Source organism: Hemitrygon akajei, chromosome 8 (genome assembly GCF_048418815.1).
Source record: "Hemitrygon akajei chromosome 8, sHemAka1.3, whole genome shotgun sequence".
NCBI classification, from domain to species: Eukaryota; Metazoa; Chordata; class Chondrichthyes; order Myliobatiformes; family Dasyatidae; genus Hemitrygon; species Hemitrygon akajei.
In genome coordinates this window covers 95,624,671-95,641,703 of record NC_133131.1, presented here as the reverse complement: position 1 = coordinate 95,641,703, position 17,033 = coordinate 95,624,671, and positions in this window count along the sequence as shown.

The window sequence follows — 17,033 nt, the reverse complement described above, 5'->3', positions numbered from 1 at the left end:
TTTAAAAATTGAGATTTTTCTTTCAATCATTTGAATTTAATTCAAGCATACTTCCTTTCCCATTTATATGTATATTATGTTCTTTTTAATATGCACTGAATCATTTGGTTTGTCAGTATCCGTACAAGTGTGTATTTGATATATCTTAGAGTTTTTTTTGGGAGAAAGTGTTGTCACTCTATAAGAACCAGTTCTGTTTGATGTATAGTTTTCATCTTAGCATAAAAGTGAGCAGGAAAGAATAATCTGAGGTAAAATGTGAAACAGAGAATGGACAAAAATGTATTTCATAATTCTACCACATTTTCATTTAACTTAATCATGCAATTTTTCTTCTAGTTGTGGTTGACATTCATTCTACCTAGTTATAACACTGTTGCCAAATGTCATCAAATGTGCCAACGGATACTCATGTCAGCAGCAAATAATTTCTTTCTAGGTCAGAAACTTTTTTCACATAAAGAAGTATAGGTAAAAAGTTAAAAATGAATTCTGGAAATAACCAACGGATCAGGTAGCGTTTGTGGAGGGTGAAACGAGAGTTAATGACCTTTCTTGAGAACAAAATGAAGTCAGAAAGCTGACAGGCTTTAAACTGTGGTGAAGGATATAGTTTGGGAATTTGATAGTCAGATGGGACAAAGGGGAGAGTGGGAATGATGTCTGAAGCTGGGTGGTGATAGGTGAATGACAAAGGACAGAAGATAATGGAGAGGAAGGTAGAGCACGGAATAAAGAGCGGGAGGTAGAGAGGACAAGGAGTGAGTAGGGGAAAGATTGTGCAGGTTGTGGACAGACGAAAAGTGTGGTGGAAGAAAATGAGAAATGATGATAGGGACTAAATGAATCAGGAGGAGAGAAAGAAAGTGAAAAGGGGCAGGGGAAGCGGTTACTAGAAACCAGAAAATTCAACTTTAATGTTGCCCAGGCAGAATAAGAGAAGCTATTCCTTTCTTTTGCATTGAACCTCAATCTGGCTGTGGAAGGGGCTGAGGACAGACATGTTGGTGGGGTAATGGGAAGGAGAATTACAATTACTTAGCAACCAGAAGATCCAGAACATGAATTACAAGCTGCCCCAAGGTTAAGAACGTCCAACTTCTGGACACCACTTAAATAATAACAAGCTCTAACAGTATTACTAAATTCAAATGTCCAGGATACTACTTTACTCTCTCTCATCTCTTTTAGCAATTGTTCTTTCTTATCAGTTTTATATGATATTTACACAATTCATTAAAATTCTATGGAGGTACAGGTGATTTCAAAAATCAAGTGATTTTTGCGTATTTTCCAACTTATAGACAAAATTGACTTATGGATATCTATGAAAAACAAATTCATTCATTACCCAGGGATGGTCTGTACAGACATTTTAAAAGTTCAGTAAAGGTTGAAAAAATATTTACTGAGAATGGCAAATTACTGCAGGAAACACAAAATTCGACTTCACTTTCCCCAACATTCACCTGAGAACCCTGCTGTAAGGATAAACTAAAGTTCAACACACCCCCAGGTAGTGCTGTTGCCACACAACTCCAAAAACCCAGATCTGATCCTGTCCCAGCGTGCCATCTGTACAGAGATTACACGTTTTTGCAACTGAACATTGGTTTTTCATCCCAAAGATGTGCTCGTAGTTTAATCGGCTACAGAGAATTGCCCCTTTTATGAGTGGCTAGCAGAAGAATTGTTGGGGACGGGAAAGCTGGGTTAGAGGGAAATGTGGAGGAATGCAGTTGATAGGTTTGACCTAAGAGCTGGAACAAATGTGATTAACTCAATGCTCCATTATACCATAAGAAAACATGGAAAATTTAATACAGGAAATATGAGAAAGGTCTTTGTTCTTTAGAATTAAAAAGAGTCCACTCCAGCTCTGTAGAGACCGAGGTGGCTGAGGAGACTAATGTGGTACTGATAGATTCTGTCAGAGGGAGCACCCAGTGAAGCAAGGGGATGAGCAGTCTGTGAAATAGAGTGATCATCCGCAACTTACTTTGGTCCACTCCTGGCACATAAACTTGAAGGCTCCTGATTCCATCCTTATTGCTCTCTCTCCACCTTAAGACAATGGGTTCCCACAAGTTAATAAAAAGTTCCAATTTTTCAAAGAGGCATAGTGAACAGGAAGTAATAATGGAGACTCTTCTAGAGTTGGCTTTCCCAACTCCCTCCTTGCTAATCACATTTTTCCACAGGAATGTGTCCTGCAACTCTGGTGCTGTCTGAGAGGATCAGTTTGGTTCCTGCCAGGATGCAGTTTGGTTATTTTCAAAGCTCTAGTAGAAGTTCTTCTTGGCTATTTATCTAACATCCAGAATGAGGCTTCTGTGCTGTTGACCATAGTGTGAAGGTTCTACATTAATGTGAGGCAGGAGATAATTAAACATTATACAGTGAAAAGCACTGATGTTCAGGTTGTGTGCAAGGTCATAGCTTTCTGAAAGTAGCAACATGAGTGAAGAGGGTGGTAAAGATGACATACAGTATGCTTGCATTCAGCAGGCAGGACATTGAGCATTAAAGTAGGGAAGACATGTCAAAACTGTATAAAACTTTGGTTAGGAGTATTGTGTGCAGCTCTGGCTGACACATTATTGGAAGGATCTTGAGGCTTTGGAGAGGATGACCAGGGTATTAATTGGATTAGAAAGCATTAGCTTTAAGAAGAGGTTAGACAAACTTGGATTGTATTCACTGGAGATTCAGAGGCTGAGGGGCAACCTATATAATATTATGAAAGGCATAGTCGGGGCAGCGAGTCAAAGTCTTTACCTCAGAATTGAAATGTCAAATACGAGATGGCATACTGTCACTTTAAGCTGAGAGGTGGAATGGGATGTGCAATGCAGCTTTTTTACACAGCACCAGGGAGGTGCTGGAAGCAGATACAATAATAACATTTGAAGCATTTAAGGACAGGCACAGGGACATTGAGGGATGTAGACCACGTGCAGGTAGAGGGAGGGGCTGTCCTGATGAAGGGTCTTGGCCCGAATCGTTGACTGTTTACTCTTTCCCATAGATGGTGCCTAGCCTCCTGAGTTCCTGCAGCATTTTGTGTATGTTGCTTGGATTTTCAGCATCTACAGATTCTCTCATGTTTGTACAGGTAGATGAGGCTGGTTTCATTGGAATCAAGATCAGTAGGGCCTGTTCCTGTACTGTACTGCTCCATGTATAGTGTGAATCAAGTACAATGCTCACAAAGAGGTTAATACCTGACTTCGTTTAATGTGGAGAAGTTAATGTGTGGGCAGCCACCACATGATCCTTGACAGATCAGGGTCAAATCCAGTGGCATGGAATGCAAAATGGTTCAAAGCTACAAAGGTCAAGTTTAATGTCAGAGAAATGTATACAATATACATCCTGAAATGCTTTTTCTTTGCATGGCTGAGGAATCTTCACTGCTAAAGCCTTCCTCTGCTATTGTGATGGGTCAACATTTTCCACCAGTTCCACTGTTAAGGTCTTGGTTGGATCACTCTTTCTCTGGAACCTCTCCCTTGACCTTACCACCATGGGTGACCCCAAGCTCTATACAGCATCACACTCTGGACCTCAAGAATTCTCAATCCTCCCCAGCACGACAAGGTGATAATCTTCAGAGAAGTTCCTATGTATTCTGTGTCTATATCTATGTATTCATTTATCTCACACAGCAAGTTTCTTTTAACCTCTGGAGGGAGTAAAGGTACTGGTCAGCTTTCTTGGACTACGTGGACTAGGACATGCTATTGGTGACGTTCCCTCCTAGGATCTTGGATCTTTTAACTCCCTCAATCTCAGCACCACTGATATGAACAGGAGCATGTACACTGCTCTCTTCCAGAAGCCAATAAACAGTTCTTTTATTGGACTGGCCTTTGTCTCTGCCAACTGTAGAATTGTGAGCTTTCTATCTGTGCGTGTATCTATTACAAGCACCTTAAAAGTAGTTTCTCTGTTCAATGCATTTTTAAAATTAGTTTAAAACAGAAAAGATGTATTAAAGGCATTAGGAAGTGTTGGTGGAACCACTGTCTCTACATGTTCCTATGAGCACCATGTATTAGTTTAATTTGTCACAGAAAAGGCAAGGCAACTAGATGCCAACCACAGCAGGACCACAGGAAACATGAGTACACACAGGAAACCAAGGAATTCCACGTGAGGTTAAGGAGAACCGCCCCACACTGTATCAGAACTGTCTGCAAAGGTTCTGAGCTAGGATCCTGGAGGCCTTGCCTTGGGGCCCTGCAAGCAAAAGAAAAAAAGTGCATAACATGGTTCATTTATATCAACAGACAAAATTTAGAAATTACGTTTATCTTTAATTCTGTACTGCACTTTTTATAGAAAGATTGCTATGATTATTTCAGCAAACAACAAGAATTCAGCAGGAATTCAACGTGAAAGAAAAATTACAAGGACCACAAGCAATTAATTGAGAAATTTCCTCTGACCCTAAATACCAGGTATATGTGTAGCTTATCAAGTTAGATTCCCATAGCTAAACAGACACTAGAGTAGTATGCATCTGACTGTGTAATCTCTATGTTTCCTTTTGTTTATTTAAGTTAAAATGATGTATAGATTGAACTAACATGGGAAAAGGAATGAAGCTGAGACAGGGAGATCTGTAGGAAGATGGCAAACATGCAGAAGTCGGCAGATGCTGGAAATCCAAAGCAGCACATACAAAATGCTGGAGGATCTCAGCAGATCAGGCAGCATCCATGGAAAAAAGTAAACAATCAATATTTCAGGTCGAGACCTGCTGAGTTCCTCAAACAGTTTGTGTGTGTTGCATTGTCTTAGCTAGCTCACCAAGGGGAATTCTTTGACTGTAACTTGTGTTTCCCTAAAGGCAAGTGCACATCTGTTACAAAGTCTTATGTTTAACATCGTGGGTTAAGCATTTAAAGGTACCAGAAAATGAATGTGAAGTGGCCAGGGAGAGTACTGGAAGTACTGTATAAGAGGTAACATAAAGAGCTTCATAACTTAAAACCATCAATACTAATTAACCTATTCTTTTAATCCTCAGCCTTTCAGAGTGTATTGAAGAGGGGAGTGAGTGTTTGGAAAGATACAGAAAGGTTTGTGCAAGAAGTGAAAATTTAACATCAATAGTGCTATTTAAAAGCAGTGAGTAATTCCTTTAGAGCAGTTGCTTGTTAGCTGATAAAAGGGTGTTTTCTCAAGAAAGAACTGGATCCAAAGCTTTCAGAAAATAACTTGAGGTTCTCTAATGATTGACCATAAGACATAGAAGCAGAGTTAGGCCACTTAGCTCATTCTATCATAACTGATTTATTGTCTCTCCCAATTCCATTTTCCCACCTTCTCCCTGTACCCTCTAACACGCTGGCTAACCGAGAACTGATCAACCGCAGCTTTAAATATACTCAATGAGTTGGCCTCCACAGTCATCCGTGGAAATGAATTCCACAGATTCACCACCTTTTGGCTAAAGAAATTCCTTTTCATTTCTGTTCTAAATGGATGTCCCTCTATTCTAAGGTGGTGTCCTCTGGTCCTAGGCTTCTCCATGTAGGAGACACCCTCTCCATATCCACACTGTCTAGACTTTTCAATATTCGATAGGCTTCAATGAAACACCCCCTCATTCTTCTAAAATCCAGTAAGTACAGGCACAGAGCCATCAAACACTCCTCATGCTTTCATTCTTGTGAACCTCCTCTGGAATCTCTCTAATAATAGCACATTTTTTCTAAGGGGCCCAAATCTGCTCATAGTACTCCAAGTATGATCTGACTAATGCCTTATGAAGCCTCAGCATCACATCCTTGTTCTTATATTCCAATCCACGTGAAATTACATAACATTACATTTACATTGCGAACAGTACATTTGCCTTCCTTATCACTGACTCAACCTGCAAGTTAATCTTTAGGGAATCCTGCACAAGGACTCCCAAGTCCCTTTGAACCTCAGATTTTTTAATATTTTCCCAATTCAGAAAAAAGTCTATTACTTTATTCTTGTATTAAAGTGCATGACAATACATTTCCCAAACCTGTATTCCATCTGCCACTTCTTTGCCCATTCTCCCAATCTGTCTAAGTCTTTCTGCAGACTTCCTGCTTCCTCAACACAACCTGACCCTCCATCCATCTTTCTACCATCTGCAAACTTGGCTACAAAGCCATCAATTCCGTCATTCAAATCATTGACATATAAAGTGAACATAAGTCTCCCAATGATGACCCCTAAGGAACATCGTGTCACCAGTAGCCAATCAGAATAGGCCTCTTCCATTCCCACTCTTTGCTTCCTTCAATTCTTTATCTCCTCCCAATCACCCGATCTTCGATCCATGCTAATATCTTGCCTGTAATACCATGGGGTCTTATCTTGTTAAGCAGCCTCATGTGTAAAAACTTGTCAACAGTTTTCTGAAAATGCAAGTAAACAACATCCACTGACTCTCCTTCATCTATCCTGCTTGCTATTTCCTCAAAGAATTCCACAGATGGCAGGCAAGATTACCCTTGCATTTAACAAGGTCCCCCACAAGAGAGCATTTGACAAGGTCCCCCACAAGAGAGCATTTGACAAGGTCCCCCCCATGAGAGACTCATCAAGTAAGTCATGAAGCATGGGATCAGTGGAACCTTGGCTGTTTGGATAAAAAATTGGCTTACAGGAAGAAAGCAGAGGTCGCTGCACAGGTTGATGGGATAATTAAGAAGGCCTGTGGGACGCTAGGCTTCATTAATAGGGGATTGAGTTCAAGAGTAGAGGGGTCACGTTGTAACTCTACAAATCTCTGGTGAGACCAAACTTTGCGTATTGTGTTCAGTTCTGGTCACCTCATTATAGGAAGGATGTGGAAGCTATGGAGAGGGTGCAGAGGAGATTTACCAGGATGTTGCCTGGATTGGAAAACAGGTCGTATGAGGCAAGGTTAGCAAAGCTGGGACTTTTCTCTTTGAAACGTAGAAGGATGAGAGGGGATTTGATAGAGGTCTACAAGATTACGAGGGGCATAGTTAGGGTGGATAGCCAGTACCTGTTTCCCAGGGCACGAATAGCAAACACCAGAGGGCATATGTACAAAGTTAAGGGAGGGAAGTTTAGGGGAGACATCAGGGGTAAGTTTTTTACACAGAGGATTGTGGGTGCCTGGAATGACTTGCCAGGGATGGTGGTGGAGGCTAAAACATTAGGGGTATTTAAGAGCCTCTTAGACAGGCACATGGATGAAAGAAAAATGGAGGGTTATGGGGTAGTGTGGGTTTCGTACTTTTTTTAAAGGATTATATGGGTCAGCACAACATGGAGGGCTGAAAGGCCTGTACTGTGCTGTAGTGTTCTAGTGAAACCATGCTAACCAACATGGGCAGTTTGTTTATTTTGTGTATAGGTTAATACTCTTCTATACTGTAATCATACAGTGGTACAGACAGAGTTGACGGTCGATACCTTCTTCCCGGAGTCAAAGTACCTAATACCAGGGGTCATTTACTTAAGGTGAGAGGGTATAAGTTCAAAGGAGAAGTGTGGGGAAGTTTTCAGTATAGAAAGAGTTGTGGTGCCTGGAATGCAATGCCAGGGACGATAGGTGAGGCAACTATGATATAAGTGTTTAAGAGCACTTTGGATAGAATATAGGAAGTGTGATTAGTAAACATGCAAAGATATGTAAGCTGGTGGTGTTATGGGCATTGGAGAAGCTTAGCTAAGGCTACAGCAAAATATAGATGAAAAATTGACATCAAAGAGGGGTAGGGCATGTACAATAAATGGTAAGGTGCTAGGGACTGTTGATGAACAGAGGGATTTTGGAGTTGAAGTTCTTTGTTTCCTGAGTCACCACATAGATACATAGAGAGGTGAAGAAGGTTTATGATATGCTTACCTCTATAGTTCAGGGCATAGAACATAAAAGTTGGGACATTATGTTGCAATTTTTCAAAACAGTGATTAAGCTACACTATTGTGTACAATTATGGTCACCATACAGTAGGAAGGATATGGTTGGACAGGAGAGAATTCAGGGAAGATTCACCAGGCTATTGCCTGTACTGGAGGACTCTGCAATGAGAAGAGATTGGATAGGCTCAGCATGTTTTCCCAGGAGCAACAGGGGCCAAGGAGTGACTTCACAAATATAACATATTATAAGATAGTCAAAATCTTTGACCTTGGTAGGGCTATTAAAATCAAAAGGACATGGGTTCAGACTGAGATGAAGGAAATTTTAAGGGAATATGAGGAAAATATTTTTTACACTGAGTCTATTGCCAAATCAGCCATGATGTTGTTGAACAACAGAGTGGATTCAATGAGCAAGATGGCCTATTCCTGCTTCTATTATCTGTGTTCTTATGTCTTCTTCAACACCAGTTGGGTTTAAGATTCATGAAATGTCATTTAGAGATGGTCTTGACCAACTGTTTGCAGATCTTCAGTTAGTTCAACATGTTAAATTGAAACTTAAGCACAAGGATAAAAGGAGAACATTTCCTTTGATACGGAGGGAGGATGTGGGTGCAGTCCTAAATGAGTACTTTACATCTTTATTTACCAAGGAAAAGGATGTGGAGGATAGAGAGAACATTACCTAGTGTATTAATATGCAAGGGCATTTTGAGGTAAAGGAGGAGGTAGTGTTGGGTCTTTTAAGAGTGTTAAGGTGGATAAATCCCCAGGCCCTATCTGGACTATTGCATAGAGTTCTGGTCACCCCATTATAGGAAGGATGTTGAGGTTTCGGAGAGGGTGCAGAAAAGGTTCACCAGGATATTGTCTGGTTTAGAGGGCATGTGCTATCACAAGAGGTTGGACAAAGTTGAGTTGTTTTCTCTGGAGCAGCAGTGACTGGAGGGGAGATCTGATAGTGGTTTATAAGATTATGAGAAACGTACATGGAGTAGACAGACAGGGCTGAAATATCTAATACCAGAGAGCATGCAGTTAAGGTGAGAGGGTGTTCAAAGGAGATGTGAGGGTTTTTTTACACAGAGAGTGGTGGATGCATGGAATGTGCTGCCTGGGGTGCTGGTAGAGGCAGATACAATACAGCCTTTTAGATAGACACATGAATATGAGGGAAATAGAAGGATATGGATATTGTATAGACAGAAGGGTTTAGTTTAGTTGGATTCTTGTTCACTTGTGCAGAAGAACCCTCGTTAAGCTGAAAATCACTTTTCTAGTTACAGTCTAGAAAATTCAGTCTCTTTGAGGCCTTTCAGATTTCTAGGTAATTCTCAGTCTTTATTTGTTAACTCTTCATTACACTTGTTTCATTGCTGGTGTAGCAAAACCACCAGTTCTATGAAATTCATCTTGATACTGTTATTGATATAGATGCTGTTCACCCCATTGGGTTTCTCTGGCAGTTTGATTTTTTTTTTGGCTCCGGATTCCAGCATCTGCAGTCTCTTGCTTCTCCAACTTAAAAATGGTGTTCGGCTTCCACCATAGATTTCCTCATTTCTCACATACAGTATGCCTCAAATTAAATACAGAGAAGACATGAGGACAATACAAATAGTCACAATACTTTTGAGGAAACATGATTCTTTATACAGCAGCATCAAGCATGCAAAGCTAAAAAAAACCTGAATAAACTAATTTAGCTTAAATGACACTTCTGATAATGGAATCAGTAAAATAAAGAAATTTGAATTCTGAAATAAGAACGACTTTCTTGTAAACAGCACTAAGCAAATGTTTCCTTCTGCTATATAAAAAATATTCTCTCCCCCTCCCCTTTTTTTCTATTCCCTACTCTGGCCTTTTCTCCCTCACCTTTCTATCACTTTCCCGTGCATTCTCTCCTTCTTCCCTTTCTCCTATGGTCCACTCTCCTCTCCTATCAGATTCCTTTATCTACAGCCCTTTGCCTTTCCTACCCGCCTGGCTTGAGTTTCTACCTAGCCTCCTTCCCTTCCCCCCACCTTTTTATTCTGGCATCTTTTCCCTTCCTTTCCAGTCCTGAAGAAGGGTCTCGGCCTGAAATGTCGACTGTTTATTCATTTGCATAGATTGTGCCTGATCTACTGTTTCTCCAGCATTCTGTGCAAGTTACTGAGCAATTTCCATTGCACAAAATATTACAACTGTAGTGCAAAGTTACAAGTTCTTAACCTTAGAGCAATTTTTCTGTATCTGTAAGGAAACCTCTTAAGTTGGGGAAAATATCAAACATTCTTCACAGTCTGTCTCAGCTCACTGAAGTTGGTCCTGTTTATTTTGGCTACAGTCCTCATTTTTCTGCTAACCACATACTTATTGACTCAGCAATAAAATAATGTTCACATGAATGAATTTCTATTTGCTAAGTTGAGTTTTTAGTTAGATTGAATGATTTTCTAAGAAAAGTATGCTGAAATGGGTTTATTTTATGTTTGAAAATCTTGACTAGTCAAAGAAGATGAAAATACAAGAGTCTTCTGATGAAGTAGAAACCAGCAGAGCATTCCCTAGGGTTCCTGCTGGCAGTCTGCACGGAAACAATCGCATGCAACACTTATATAGTCAGATAGAGCAAATAAATAGTCTTCTCTCAGGCGGTTTAACCACATTGCTGAACTTAGTCTCAGAGAAGGCTTTCCATGTGAAAAGTTGAAAAGATGCAGCAACAACTTGCTTTCTTTTGCCTTGTTAATAAGGGATCAAATTGCTCAAGCAATTCTGTTAACAAGGTTGTAGAGAAATGTAGTTTGATAAACTGTGAGCGCAGAGCACAGCCAGCTTTAGCGCATCAAATGGCTGCCAGAATGAAGGCAGCCTTCCCTTTCTCTCTCAGACTATCTGGAGGAAGTGAAGACATTATAAACATATGTGAAACAGATACTGGGTGAACAAATACATTGGTGCTGTGTGAAGCTTGTTCACACAAGCTTGCAAGTGCCTGGATGTGTTTATCTGTGAATGTGAAATGATAAGAATAATAAAAGTGAATATAATAAAAGTGAAAAGAAACTAAAAATTCTGGTTTGGATCCTTGGGAGGAAATATTTTGGAAAATAACTTTAATCCACTGTTTTCAATATTCTGATAGCTTATTTGAAGCTAATGCTGTGAACGTTCTTGGGATTCCATCTCCCGTGTTCAATACAAAATAAATGCCATGTACTTGAAAAGGTTTAACTAAAGGCCAGTTTCAAACTTGCTCTCATTTAAAGAAGTGCAATCTTCCCAAGGAGCCTCAGCTGTACTCTCAGCTTTGTCCCTGTGCCAAGTGATGGTGGAGAAATGGAGTCAAGTTACAGCGTTGCAGCTTAGACACCACTTGCCTTTTCTCTACTGGCACGAGTGCATCCGTATGGCCTGAGTAGGAGAGTGGATACATCAATTATCTTTTTTTGTCTCTGATATCAGTTGACTTATTTTTTCTAGATGTCATTTAGACTTCAGATCTGACTCGTCTTTCCCTTTCGGCTATGCAGTGCCTAACTCCGAGCATAAGGAAAAGAGTCCAGACTATTATACTGTGTCATTTCATCTGCAGCTTTTCTTAAATGTTGCTTAACTCAGAGAAAAATGTTTAAAATGTTTAACACAGTATAATAGTACTATCAAATACCATCTATACAAATTCCATTTTCCAGCACAAAGTCCACAGTCTGCTATCCCTTCATAATTCAATTGTTTGTCCAGATACGTACTGTTTGCAGCAGCTTTTCAGACAGTGCATTCTAGATTCCTAATCAATCATCCAGGCTGCTGACCGTATATGCTTCAAATCAGCCATCATTATCTCTCTGCCAAAGAAGTCTACACCTCCAGAACTAAACAACCACTGCCCAGTGGCACTGGTGCCAATCATCATGAAGTGCTTTGAGTAGTTGGTAATGGTGCATATCAAAAACTCCATTCCTGTAGCATTGGACTCTCATCAATATGCTTTCTGAAAGAACAGCTCTGTGACAGATGCCATAGCCATCTGGCATGCACCTGGCCTTGACTCACCAAGAAAACAAGGACACTTATGTTAGAATGCTGATTCAGGATTCAACCCAATTGTCCCACAAACCTTGGTGAACAAACTCCTACTCCTCGGTCTGGGTACCTCCACTGTGCATCTGGGTGTGGGACTTCTTAACCAAGAGACATCACAGAGTCAGGATGTACAACTGCTCCTCCCTTCCCATCCTCCTCAGCATGGCTGCCCTCCAGGGCCGTGTGCTCACCCCATTGCTGCACACTGCTCACACACGACCGCACGACCAAATCACATTGTCAAGTTTGTCTGTGACACGACAGCGGTGGGGCTCGTCATTAACAACGATGAAGCAGCCTACAGAGAGGAGGTGGAAGAGCTCTAGGCCCTCTGCCAGGTGAACAAACTCTTCCCCAATGTCAACAGGACAAAGGAGATGGTTATCAACTTCAGAAAAATCTGAACCACTCACGCACTCACCTCTTCGTGAGCAGTTTCAAACTCCTGGGTGTGTACATCTTGCTCAGCCTCTCCTGATCCCAGCACGCATCACACACAATCAGAAAGCACACCAATACCTCTGCTCTCTGAGGAGGCTGAAGAGAGCAAGACAATGCACATCTAGATTTACGTCATTCTGCAGAGAGCATCCTAACAAGCTGAAGAACTGCAACAAACTGGAAGGCTCTACAAAACTGTCCAAAGCATCACCAGCACCATCCTATCCAGCATCGAGAATATATATAGAGAAGGGTGCTGCAAATGGCCTGTGACATCACAATGAAACTCACATTCCTTGCTCTTGGACAGTTTGTCCCACTCCCATCAGGAAGGAGGCTATGTAACATCCACACCAGGTCCATCAGACTCAAAAGCAATTATATTCCCCATCCAGTATGGCTGATCAAAAACCCCAGCCACTAACCCACACCTCCACACCCCCAACTACCACTACTTTATCAGTTTCTGTCAGTCACCTTATGTACAGACACTCCTGTGCCTGGCATTACTTTATGGACATACAATCAGTCTATGTATACAAGCTACCTTATGTACTTATATTTATTTTCATTATTATTGTGTTCCTTACCTTATTGTGCTTTTTGTGCTGTAAGAGATCCAGAGTAACAACTATTGTGTTCAGCTTCACACTGCTGTACCAAAAATGACATTAAACAAAAATAAAAGAACTCTTAAGATCTCCTCTGAGCCACCCACCATTACCCTAAGCCTATTCCTTCCAGCTTTGACGCCCTTACTCATGGGGAAAAGCTTCTCTGCATCCACATTATCCATGCCTTCTGTACCTTTCTCAGGTTCCTTCTCGCCCTCTTCTGCTCCAAGAAACACAAAACCAACCCACCCAGTCTCTTTCCATAACTGAAACACCCCATCCCAGGCAATATCTTGCTAAATATCCACTCCATACTCTCCAATAACATCCTTCTGAAAGTGTGAACTGTACGCAGTACACCAGCAGAGGCCTAACCAATGCTTCATAAAACAGCGCCATGACCTCCTGCTCTTATATACTGGTACCACCTAATAAAGTGGCCACTCTGTGTATGTTTGTGGTCTTCTGCTGCTGTGGCCCACCCACTTCAAGGTTCAACATGTGCATTCAGAGATGTTCTTCTGCACACCACAATTGTAATGTATGGTTATCTGAGTTACTGTCGCTTTCCAGTCTGGACATTCTCCTCTGACCTCTCTCACTTTTGCCTACAGAGCCACCGTTCACTGCATGCTTTTTTGATCTTTGCACAATCCTCTATAAACTCAAGAGACTGTTGTGCATGAAAATCCCAGGACATCTGCAGTTTCTGAGATACTCAAACCACCCCCTATCTGGCACTAACAATCATTTCATGGTCAAAGTCACTTAGATCACGTTTCAAAGTAAGTTATATTATCATAGGACATACACGTCACCATGCACAACCCTGAGATTCAATTTTCTTGTGGGCATATTCAATCAATCTATAGAATAATAACCATAACAGAATCAATGAAAGACTGTCCAACTAAGGTGTTCAACCAGAGTGCAGAAGACAACTGCAAATACAAAAGGAAGTAATAATAATCATGAATAGGTAAGCAATAAATATTGAGAACATGAGATGAAGAACCCTTGAAAGTGAATCCATTGGATGCAAGGATGTTTCAATGATGGGGCAAGGGAAGTTTAGTGTAGCTTCTTGGTGTTCACCTGACGGAGAATCTCACCTGGTCCCTCAACACCAGCTCCATAGCAAAGAAAGCCCAGTAGTGTCTCTACTTTCTGAGAAGGCTGAGGGAAGTCCATCTTCCACCCACCATCCTCATCACATTCTACAGGGGTTGTATTGAGAGCATCCTGAGCAGCTGCATCACTGCCTTGTTCGAAAATTGCACCATCTCGGATCACAAGACCCTGCAGCGGATCTTCAGGGTCTCTCTTCCCGCCAATACGGACATTTACACTAATGCTGCATCTGCAAAGGAAACAGCATTATGAAGGACCCCATGCACCCCTCATACAATCTCTTTTCCATCTTGCCGTCTGGAAAAAGGCTCCAAAGCATTCGGGCTCTCACGACCAGACTGTGTAACAGTTTCTTCCCCCAAGCTATCAGACTCCTCAATACCCGAAGCCTGGACTGACACCTTGCCCTATTGTCCTGTTTATTATTTATTGTAATGCCTGCACTGTTTTTGTGCACTTTACGCAGTCCTGTGTAGGTCTGTAGTCTAGTGTAGCTTTCTCTGTGTTGTTTTTTTTTTACATAGTTCTGTCTAGTTTTTGCACTGTGTTATGTAACACCATGGTCCTGAAAAACATTGTCTCATTTTTACTATGTACTGTACCAGCAGTTATGGTCAAAATGACAATAAAAGTGACTTGACTTGAGTTATCCCCTTTGGTTCAAGTGCCTGATAACTATTCCTGAATCTGGTGATATGAGTCCTGAGGCTCTTGTACCTTCTTCCTGATGGCAGCAGTAAGAAGTGAGCATGTGCTGGGTTGTTGGGGTCCCTGATGATGGATGCTGCTTTCCTACAACAGCATTTCATGTAGATGTTGTTACGAATGTGCCACAACTCTGAGGGGCCGAAGGGTACAAAGTCGCCCCCTCCTTTTTGAGAATCGCAAGATCGCTATTAATTCGGGTCTGGGACCCAGGAAATGAGAGAGAGACACGCAGAATCCACAAGGGTTTGGAATGTGTCCTGGCCCCCAGAAAGGCGGACCCATTGATAACGGCCATTGTCTCTTGGAGACGGAATTGTGTATTAAGTACTGTACTATTCATTGAAGCCCTCAGGGGGTGACCAGAGTGGGCTGGTTGAGGGATTGCATCATCCCAACCTGATTGACATCTGAGACCCCGTGAGTAAGGATAAAAGAGGGTCTGGGGAACAACCCCTTCAGACACACCAGGAGAAACGTATGAGACCAGTGGGGACTTGTGTGTGTGTCCATCCTTGCCCGGATGACAAGTCTTCCACGGAACGGCCTCATTAAAGGACGAATACGGATCAAGATCGGATAAAGGAAAGCCGGCAAGTTTCGAAAATCTCTCTCTCTCTCCAACCAAAAGGCTGCAGCCTGAATGAACTGAGTGACTTTTATATTTCCATCGGACAATACATTATCCCCTAGACAACGATAGAGCTTATTTCTTATTGATTATTATTATACCCGCACTTTTAGATTTAGTATTGACGACGTATATTATCTGTGTGTTTGCATTGATATTATTTTTGTGTATTTTTATCAATAAATACCGTTAAAAATAGTACCATCAGACTTCAACGGACCTCCCTATCTTTGCTGGTAAGTGACCCAGTTACGGGGTTCGTAACACAGTGCTCAATGGTGGGGAGGACTTTATCCATGAAGGACTGGGCCATATCCAATACTTCTGTAGAATTTTCCATTCAAGGGCATTGGTGTTTCCATACCAGGCTGTGATGCAGCCAGTCAATATACTCTCCATCACACAACTATAGAAAACACAAAATACACTGCAGATGCTGGGGTCAAATCAACACGTAAAAACAAGCTGGAGGAACTCAGCAGGTCGGGCAGCATCTGTTGAAACGAGCAGACAACGTTCCGGGCCGAGACCCTTCGTCAAGACTGAAGAAGGTTCTCCGCCCAAAACATTGACTGCTCAGTTCAACGGATGCAGTCTGACCTGCTGAGTTCATCCAGCTTGTTTGTACACATCTATAGAAGTTTGTCAAAGTTTTATACATTGTGCCAAATCTCCACAAACTTCCAAGGAAGAGAGCTACTGCAGTGTTTTCTTTGTAATTACACTTACATGCAGGGCCCATGACAGGTAATTTCACCCTGTTCTGATGTTTACTCTGAACAGCACTGAACCACTTGACCATATCTGCGTGCTGCTTTGTATTGAGTTGATCCTTCAGGACTGGCTGATCATATATTTGCATTAACAAGCAGGTATACAGGTGTACCTAATAAGTTGGTCACTGAGTAAATAAGCAATTATAATGTATTTCATTTATTAGGTCCTGGAAAATTCAATTTTCTTATTATATACTAACTATGAACTGAAAGTTCATGAAGTTACATAATTCTTTTACAACAGCAATTTCTTCATTTTTGGTAATGAAAGTTATTTTGCTTTTAGATTCATACAAACAATATAAGGTATATTTTTATGTTTCTTGTAAGATATCTCCTGTACTTAGCAAATCTAATTTGGCATTTAGGCAAGTGCCTAACTGAAAAACCACGGTCTGTGCGGATTGAAAATAACATCTCTACCTCGCCGACATCAGCACTGGTGCACCGTAGGGATGTGTGCTTAGCCTACTGCTCTATTCTCCCTACACCCACGACAATGTGGCTAGGCGTAGCTCAATTGCCATCTATAAGTTTGCTGATGATACAACCATTGTTGGCAGAATCTCAGATGGTGACAGGAGTGAGATATTCCAGCCAGTTGAGTGGTGTCATAGCAACAACCTTGCACACAACGTTAGCAAGACCAAAGATCTGATTGTGGACCTAACAATAGGTAAGACGAGGGAACACAAACCAATCCTCATAGAGCAATTTCAAGTTCTTGGGTGTCAATATCTCTGAGGAGCTAATCTAATTATAACATAT